Raw genomic sequence first — 9577 nt, 5'->3', positions numbered from 1 at the left:
TCCAGCTTAACACATTTGTACATAGCTAACCTGGATACATCTAAGTACACTCCATCTACTTATACCTGTGGACTTTTGCCCTTGTAGGGTCCTTTGTCAGTTCATGCAGAGGACCCTGCATGAACTCCCCATTAAATCCTCTATTACTTATAGATCATAGTTTTGTGTGGCCTTATACTCAAATGGCCATATGCTGCATCTGAAGTCAACATGTTCTTTTTAATAATCACGATGTTTACTGTTATCACATAACAAGAGGGCAATCTAAGGTTGGTAAATTCCAAAGCAAAAGCAACATTTAGCCACTGAAAGAAAGAAAGAAAGTAGCTTATCATCTAGTACAATATCAGGCACATTCAACAGAGCAGTATTTGGTCGTTTGGGTCTGAAATTTTTAAATAACTGCAGATCAGCATATGGTGGTAAGTAATATGGGTGGAGGAGTCAAAAACACGATTGCCCGCAGAGTCAGCCCCTTGTAACTTCTGTGTTCTATTGAGAGATGGGGGGAAGCTGAGGAGCATGAGTAGGCCGAATCAAGATGATGTGATCTTTATCTGATATCTGGGGATTTTAGTAGACATGAATTATGACATAAAAAAAAAAATAAAGTTTGACTTCCCGGTTTGTATTTTCAATTCTAAAAGACAGCATTTTTTGTTTTTCTGGAACAATGAGAATAAATGACAGAGTTTTAACTGAGCTTTAATGATTTGGTTTAAAAAAACAGGCCTACATTTTAGCAAGCAATTCTCCTTTCCTTTCTTCACATCTTCCTCCTTTCTCTCCCTGCCCCTATATTCTACTTCCTCAAAACTCTCCTCCTTCTCCTCAGCATACATTTTATGTTAAACTTATCTTGCATTACAGTAAATATTTTAATTTTAGTTATGTAGGTAACTTTTATCATGCCTCAAACTGTTTTTTTTATTTGTAACTGCATGATTTCATGCAATACTTTTAAACAATTACATAAAATAGACTTCTTTGTGTATAAAAAGCTTACATACTCTCCATAACATAAATGCATGAACATACTACAACAGATTGTGCTTTCCTACAGTGTTCTGGTATCCAACACAGTCGATGGACAATATATAAATACCCAAGTCCAAAACTAAAAACTCAGGCACTTGACAAACTTTAATGATGTTTCTCAAACTATATCAATTTATCTAAAGTGCACACACACACACATATATATTCATAAGAAAGATTATTCTCAATAACATCTCTATAAAAATAAGTTTGATGGTTTGGTCGTTTTAACTTCATACTATGAGTATGAACTTGAAGTTTTAACAGAAGCTCAGACTTATTCTACCTTTGCTCCCAACGTGACACCAATAGAATCAAAAGAAGTCAGCGAGGTGCTAACATGTGAAGATTAGTCCAGTGATTTTGGTCACCATGCATTCCAGGAGGAGGTACGCATGTCGCTGGAATTGGTCCATATGTTTTAATTCTTCCTTTCTTGATTTGGATAATGAGAGGGGACAGGAGGGTACTGACTCTGGTGGACATTCCCTCGGTACCTTCCTGACCTTGTTTATCTCAGCAAAGGGTGCCACCTTGGAAAAGGCAGGGATAGAGGTTCTAGAATCTGGTACACAAGGCTGGGGCTGGGGCTGGGGGGTGGGGGATGGGGGTGCGGCCATAAACTTAATTGGCTTTCCCTTCCAAAAAAAGAGGATCTCAAATGGTAGTCAGACGTAGCCTCATCAAGGACCCTGGCAACTTTCTTGGAGATCTCATCCTCGGTCTTACCCGGGTTTTCAAAGCAGGCAACAAAGCACGCATTGTTTCTCTCTCTCCACACCTCCCTGGGGTCCACAGGGAGGGAGCGCGCTCCTTTGGCAAGCGCAGGTCGCTTACAAGATGCAGCTGTTCTCACAAGCTTTCAGGACGTCGAGACCAACTCTCTGAAACCCACTGCACTCGTGCATCTGTGAGCCGGTCCGGGGATGCTGTTTTTTTTTTTTTTCAGGATACCGATGAGTTCATACTTTTCTCGAAGAATTAGAGTCCATTTCTCAGTAAACCTCTACTACCTCTTTATTCATCTTCTGTTTTCGAACAAGCCTGGTGAAAAGGAAGATAAAGGCAGCGATTTCGTTCTCCCTCTTTCCCGGGGCGGCCGGGACGGTCTCGGGGCGGGCACGCGGGGCGCGGGCTCCGGGGCGCGCTGAGCTGCGGGGCGGCGGGGACCCCCTCCCGGCGCGAGCTGCTCCCCCGCGGTCCGGCGGTCGAGCGCGCGCGCCAAGAACGCGTCGTGTAGCTAATTTTTAATAGCTAAAAAAATCTCCTGTGGAAATGTTAAATGAAGGTGATTCTCTTTGCTTTTAATACTCGCATTTTGAGTTTATAGTGGAGCTTAAAGGCTTAGTATATATCATAAGCACATTAATAAACGGAAAAAGTTCCCAATTCATCCTGTGGGAAGGACCCAAGGGAAAGGGAGTTAGCAAGCAATAACAAAAGATGTGCGATTTATTATGCCCTATAGTTTGAGGCACACTAGTAAAGTCTTTGTAAAAACACTTCCTTAGATTAATAAAACGTTGTAGACAATAGAGGTTTGAGAGATGATTTTGTTCAAACTTCTCACACTGCCCGGCAAGAGGGATGAAGAGTTGGGTTGCATAGAAAGTTAGAAAAACAGTTGCTACTAGATTTTAAGCAGGAAGAACCTTTCTTATGTGTTTTTCCTTCTTCAGATAATGATCTCATAAGGAATTAGGATAACATCAAAGCAAAATGAATTATTATAAATATTAACTACTATATGCGCACCTCCTTCAGCCTTAATTTCAAAGCAGCTTTTCATTGTGTTGCCTGTGAGGCTGAACTCTGAGAGACTGTGGCAAGGAAATAGTCTATTCTGTCTCAGTGAGCATAAGAAGGATGGGTAACTGTTGAGTCTGCCCCTGAAGCTGTCACCCCGCCCCCCTCCATTGCCCTGTCTTGCCTTACTGACCTCTTGGCTAGAGGATAATTCTTAATGACCTACCTCAACCTCCTGAGTAGAAACCTGTAGAGTGATGTGAATCACAATGCAAAGGGGTTATGTTGAGGTTGGGAATAAAGAGGGACGTGTGTGGACTGGGAGTGGGTAGGTGAGGCCCGCGAACCTCAGTGCTTGGGCTCAAGGGAGAGGAAGGTCTGAAGGATGGGGTGAGGGTGGGAAGGTAGTTTCTAGAACGTGACTGCTTGGCACAAAAAGGCTTGGTTGTTTCTGTTCCACTCTACATACTTTAACTTCACCCTTAAAGAAATAGCCGACCTATTATGATTCCTTACTTTCATGACTGACTAAATTGGTCCTCATTCTTTACGTTCCTTCTCAGTTTGTTCACTTCCCTGGTGTAGTAAAGGCCATAGCATCTATATAATTGGCGATAACATTTTGAAATACATGACTGATAACTGGAGGAACACCTCGTAAACTTGGGAAGATAAAAATTTCAAAGAACACCCTTCTGATACTAAAATGTCTGGGTCTTATCTGTTTTTTAAATCTTGAAGTTAATGGCTTTGCATTATTAAAGTGACACATGCTTATTCTAGAAAATATGGAAATGGTAGAAAAAACAGTGTAAGAGATAAACAATCCCCCAATTGCCTTGTTGTTCAAAGTCTGTTAATATTTTGGAATTTTTCATTGGTTTCTTCTTGTATCTTTTCTATGTACTTATTTTTCCAGGACTGTATACATATTTGTAGGTTGCTTTTTCACTTAGTCAGGAATACTAGAATTTCTAATATCCAGCCCCAGATGGCAGGAGGTTTTCTTCATTATGGCAACATCATATTTCTACTGTGAGCTCACACCACAATTTATGTGTTTGTTTTCCTTTAATTTGATGTTAGTTTGAGTCCAATTTTTGACATTTTAAATGATGTTTTAGTATACGTGTTGATGCATATGATATCTGAGTTTGTATTCTTTTTCTAGCATAGATTGCAGTTGTGCAATTATAGGGTCTTGGATGTTGTCAAATTGTTTTCCAAAACCACTATAGTTTATACTCTGCATGAGTTATCTGAAATTCCGTATGTCCAGCATCCTTTTACTTCCTCTTCTGGTAAGAGTACCCACCATTTTAAAATTTACCTTGTCCCAACCATGGGATTGCAGTACAAGGAGATGCTTTCAAGCACTGGCAAATCTTTCTAGGTTACAGCAATTCATTTGATAGAGTCATGTGGTCCAAGCTAGGTCAATGAGACTTCTTTCATTTAGCTTTTCTACGCTGAAACTCAAGGTATTCTGTCCTCTGAGGTTTCTAAGTTGTGATGATATAACTTGGAGCTGCCTGTTGCGGGGACTCCTGACTTAAGAACTTGCAACTGGAGAGGAGGACAGTACAGAAAAAAGTTGAGACAAGGCACTGGTGGTTGAGGGAGGTCAGGGGAGAAAAAAAGAGAGTGTGATGTCAAGAGAAAAGAGCATAAGGGATAAGATAATGAAGGAAAAAGTAGAAAAGGAGAGAGGAGAGAGCTGAGGTCTTCAATTCAGTTGTTCCTGAGGTTCAGTGGCATTCATATCTTTTCCAACACATGAGCCAATGTATCCTTTTGTGTCATTAAATTAATTTGACTAAGATTTCTGTGGCTTGTCCCTGAAAGAATCTTTATATGCATTACCACTTTTTTTTTTACAGTTTCACTTTAAATTAAAAGTCTATAGTATATATTGCAAATTGCCATGATATGTATGCCAAGCCTCAATCTACAGTATTTCTGAAAACCCAGGGCTCTATCCAAGAGTCTGTAAAAGTTTCACTTCTTATGTTTATTTTTCAGTAACTGAAACCTCCAGATTATTCATATGCTAGATAAGCCTTGAAACTTAGAGGTAGGTACCAGTCTCTTCCAGAACATCAACCAGCTATATTCCCTACCCCATCACGTCAACATTCCTTTTCAACATGAAGTTAAAATGGTTGTGGTCCAATTATCCCTGAAGATTGAGAGAATAACCAAATGAGAGGGAGGAGTTGTAAAAGGGAAGGTAGGATTTAACAAATAATTATGGCTACTGAATCATTATATAGATTTTTCTTTTTAGTTTCCAGTGTATTAGGACAGCCAAAATGAACTGCCTGATATTGTGAACTGTGGCCCATACTATACTTTGAAATTTGCTCTTAACTACTAGTTAAACTGTACCTTGAAATTTATCACTTTTCTGTATATATGTTATATTTCTAATAAAAATTTTTGTTTAATTCTATAGTATAAATTTCTTCCTCTACATTGCACGGGTACCGAGTCTTAATCATAATCAGTACTTAGAGTTGATTGCAATGGGAATTCATGTTTCAACTAAAAATGCTAAATGGCTTATAGTTTTCTTAAATCAAGAGTAGTGACAACTGTAACAGAAGTTTATATAAATATAAGATATATTTATATTTTAAATTGGTATATAAGGTTTTAAATGAGTATTAAATGTTTATGAGATTTATTCTGCATTTTAAATTTAATACGATAGGTTTGTAACTTTTTGTTCTCTCTGCATTCTTCTCTATACTGTTTATTCTTAGGTAGAAAAACTCCAGGAAAAGATACATTTTTTTTGCTTTCATCACATTCTTGATTTTTTCATGAACAAGAAAATCTTATATTTATTTCCTTTGATAGCATGCAGCATATTTCTGAAATCTTAGTCATGTTTGGATTGTATCTGGAACCATATATGAAGGTACATTGTGCTCATTCTAGGTGTCTAGAGATGCTCCTAAAGTTGGCTGGTTAATATATGCCACCGACTTGTAGTTCCTAAGCCTTCTACTATAGAGATGTGACCTGGTCCCTGGGTAAAAAAGGGGGAAGGACCCTTCAGTTAAAAATGTTGTTTTCTTGTAGGATTTCAACAACTTTAAAGAAGTGCTGATTTGCATTGCTAGTCCTCCAAATGGGAATGCAAAAGCAGTATTACCCAAGCATTTTTTTTTTAAATCATAGAACACCTTTTTCATTTAATATTTCACCTGTTATGTGCTTGGTTCTGGAAATACAGTAGTGAACAAGTTAAAAAGCTCCTTGGTACTCAGAATTTTTAGAACTTATAGTCCACCAATCATTCATTAGCTGCGCTGGAAAATGAGTACAAATGGGCACCTGCATATCATATGTCTGAATATTTAAAAGCTATAAATTAAAGTAAAAAATTTTAAATACAATGTGTTCCACCCTTCTTTCTTGACAGATATACCTGCAAATGACCTGGAAGGCCAAGTTCTCATTTAGATTTTGGATTTCTTAGAGTTTTGTACCTTGATGTTGAATGGAGAGCTTGTTCCTGTCTCCTTGCCTATGGGCTTCTTTGCCACTTCCCTTCCCACCCCAGGAGAACCCTTGAGTGCATGTATATAGACACTGTGGCAACTTCTTCCAAAGTCAACCATCCTTGGTAACCACCCCCATCATGCCCATCTTTCCTTAGGCCTCGGACTCCTGAAGGGGGTGGCATGCATTCTGGGTGGGTTCACTTCCTTAGCACTACCAAGCTCAAAGGGAAAGGCAAATCCTAAGGGAGTTCAGAGCACTGAGGGTGATGGGGAAGGTCCAACGTAGAGACCCCACATATCTGGTTTTAAGGGTAGTACTGCTTATTCCATCTCCTATGAATAGTCTGTATTCTGAAGAATGCACTTGGGCAAACTGATTGAGACCATCATTTGTGAAAACTTTTAAAATCCTGAGATATTAATTAATAAACAATTGGTTTAAATATAGTTAGGGCTATATATTTGTGACAAGATGCAGATTAGAATATTGAAACAGTCACCATCAAGGGTTTTGGGCATATTATATGAATACACCACTTTTCCAAAAGTCAGATTTAAACTATAGTATATTTCATCTTAAACCCAGAAGTAATTGGTAAATCTGAGCAACAAAGAGCAGCCCCAGAGCACAAGCCTTTGGTTCTATAAGAGAAATTTGGAGCTACCATTAAGTTCTCACTTATTGTTTGCAAACTAGGCAGCATATATAGCTAGGAAGGTGGAATGATAACAAGCAGTAGGGAAAAGAAGGCAGAAGCAAAGAAGTGATAGAAAAACTATAGAAGCACAACCATCAGTGGTCATCTAGCATAAGAACAAAGAGTCTTATACCTCAATTCTTGCTTCCTAGGACATCATAGATGCTACACATAGTGACATTATTTTTGCAGCACTCTTTATTTTTAAAAATTGGAAATGTGATGTAATACATATTTTTTAACATGTTTAAAATGAAAAAAATCAACAATGAGATGAGAGTAAAAGAGGTTGTTGTGATTTTGTTTGGTATCACATTGAATCTGTAGATCAGTTTGGGTAGAATTGACATCTTGACGATATTCAACCTTCCTATCCATGAGCATGGAATGTTTTTCCATATATTTAGGTCATTTTTTATTTCTTTTAGCAATTTTTGTAATTTTCTGTGTATAAATCCTTGACATCCCTGGTTAGGCTTATTCCTAGATACCAGTTCTTCTGCTCACTATTTTGAATGGAATTTTTTCCTTAGTTGTCACCTAAGATATGTCATTGCTTATGTATAGAAACATTACTGATTTTTGTACATTAATTTTGTATCCTGACACTTAACTGAATTTGTTTATTAGCTCAATTAGCTTTGCTGTAGATTTCTTAGGATTTTTTAAGTATAGGATCATGTCATCTGCAAATAATGAAAGTTTTTACTTCTTCCTTTCCTATTTGAATGCCTTTTATTTCTTTCTCCTGTCTAATTGCTCCAGCTAGTATTTCTAATACAACATTGAATAATAGTGGTGAAAATGGGCATCCTTATCTTCTTCCTGATCTTATGGGGAATGCTCTCAATTTCTCACCATTAAGCATGATACCGGCTATGGGATTTTCATATATGCCCTTTATGATTTGAGAAAGTTTCCTTCTATTCTTAACCTCCGAAGTGTTTTTATCAGGAAAGGATGCTGGATTTTGTTGAAGGCTTTTTCAGCATCAATCAATGTGAGCATGTGGTTTTCCCCCTTCAATTTGTTAATGTGCTGTATTACATAGATTGATCTTATGTTGAACCACCCTTGAATTCTGGTATGAATCCCACTTGGTCATGATGTATAATTCTTTTAATGTGACATTGGATTAAATTTGTTAGTATGTTGCTAAGAGTTTTTGCATCTCTGTTCAGTAGGGAGATTGATCTGTAGTTTTCTTTTGTATTGCTTTTATCTGATTTTGGTATTAGAATGATGTTAGCTTCATAAAATGAGTTAAGTAGCAATCCTTTTTCCTCAATTTTCGGAAGAGTTTGAGCAGGATTGGCATTTGTTCTTCTTGAAATGTTTGATAAAATTGTCCTGTGAAGCCAGGCGGTTCTGGGCTTTTCTTTGTGGGAAGATATTTTAATGACTGATTAAATCTCTTTACTTGTAATTGGATTGTTGAGATCTATTTCTTCTTGGGTCAGGATGGGTATTTCCTCTGTTTCTAGGAATTTATCTGTTTCATCTAAGTTGTCTAGTTTGTTGACATATAGTTGTTCAAAATATTGTCTTTCAATTTTTAAAATTTCTTCGCGATCTGTGGTAATAACTCCCCTCTCATTTCTGATTTTGTTTATTTGTTTCCTTTCTCTTTTTTTCTTCATTAGTCTAGCTAGGGGACCATCAATTTTATTGATTTCTCAAAGAACCAAGTTTTAGTTTTGTTGATTCTTTCTATTGTTTTACTGTTTTCCAGTTTGTTTAGTTCTACTTTAGTCTTTATTATTTCTTTTCTTTTATTTACTTTGGGATTAGTTTGCTGTTCACTCTCTAAATTCTCCAGGTGAGCAGTTAAATCCTCAAGTTTTGTTATTCTTGTTTTTTTAAATATAGGCATTTAGGGCAATAAATTTCCCTCTCAGCACTGCCTTTACTGCATTCCATATATTGTATACTCATTATCATTCTTCTCCAGATATTTACCTATTTTTCTAGCAATTTCTTCCTTGATCCACAGATTATTTAAGAGTGTATTGTTTAATCTCCATATATTTGTGAAAGCTCTGGTTCTTTGGTGATTATTTATTTCCAACTTTATCCCATTGTGATTAGAGAAAGTGCTTTGGATAAATTTAGCTAAAGATATCCTTAAAAAGAAGAGCAAAGTGGGAGGACTATCATTTCCTGACTTTAAATATTACTATAAAGCTACAGTGGTCAAAACAGCATGGCACTGGCACAAAGATAGACAGATTGACCAGTGGAATAGAAAGGAGAGTGCAGAGAGTGACCACTAAATTTATGGACATTTGCTCTTCAATAAGGCCCCCAGATCCACTGTTCAGGGACAGAATAGTCTTTTCAATAAATGTACATGGGAGAACTGGATTTCAATAGCCAAAAGAATGAAAGAGGACCCCAAACTTACACAGTACACAGAAATTAATTCAAAATGGATCAAAGACCTAAATGTAAGAGCCAGTACCATAAAACTTCTAGAAGAAAATATAGGGAAACATCTTCAAGGTCTAGTAATAAGAAGTAGCTTCTTAAACTTAACACCTACTATATAAGCTGTGAAAGAAACAATAGACAAGTGAGAACTCC

General features: G+C 37.2%; 1 pseudogene; it reads right to left on the bottom strand.

Moving 5' to 3' along the window:
- Nucleotides 1-1362: 1362 nt before the first annotated feature.
- LOC143665994 (protein BTG3 pseudogene) lies at nt 1363-7862 on the bottom strand (annotated as a pseudogene).
- Between the last annotated feature and the right edge of the window lie 1715 nt (nt 7863-9577).

This window comes from Tamandua tetradactyla, chromosome 22 (assembly GCF_023851605.1).
Source record: "Tamandua tetradactyla isolate mTamTet1 chromosome 22, mTamTet1.pri, whole genome shotgun sequence".
NCBI classification, from domain to species: domain Eukaryota; kingdom Metazoa; phylum Chordata; class Mammalia; order Pilosa; family Myrmecophagidae; genus Tamandua; species Tamandua tetradactyla.
Note: the sequence above shows the minus strand (reverse complement) of the source record. Positions and strands in the feature narration are given on the sequence as shown.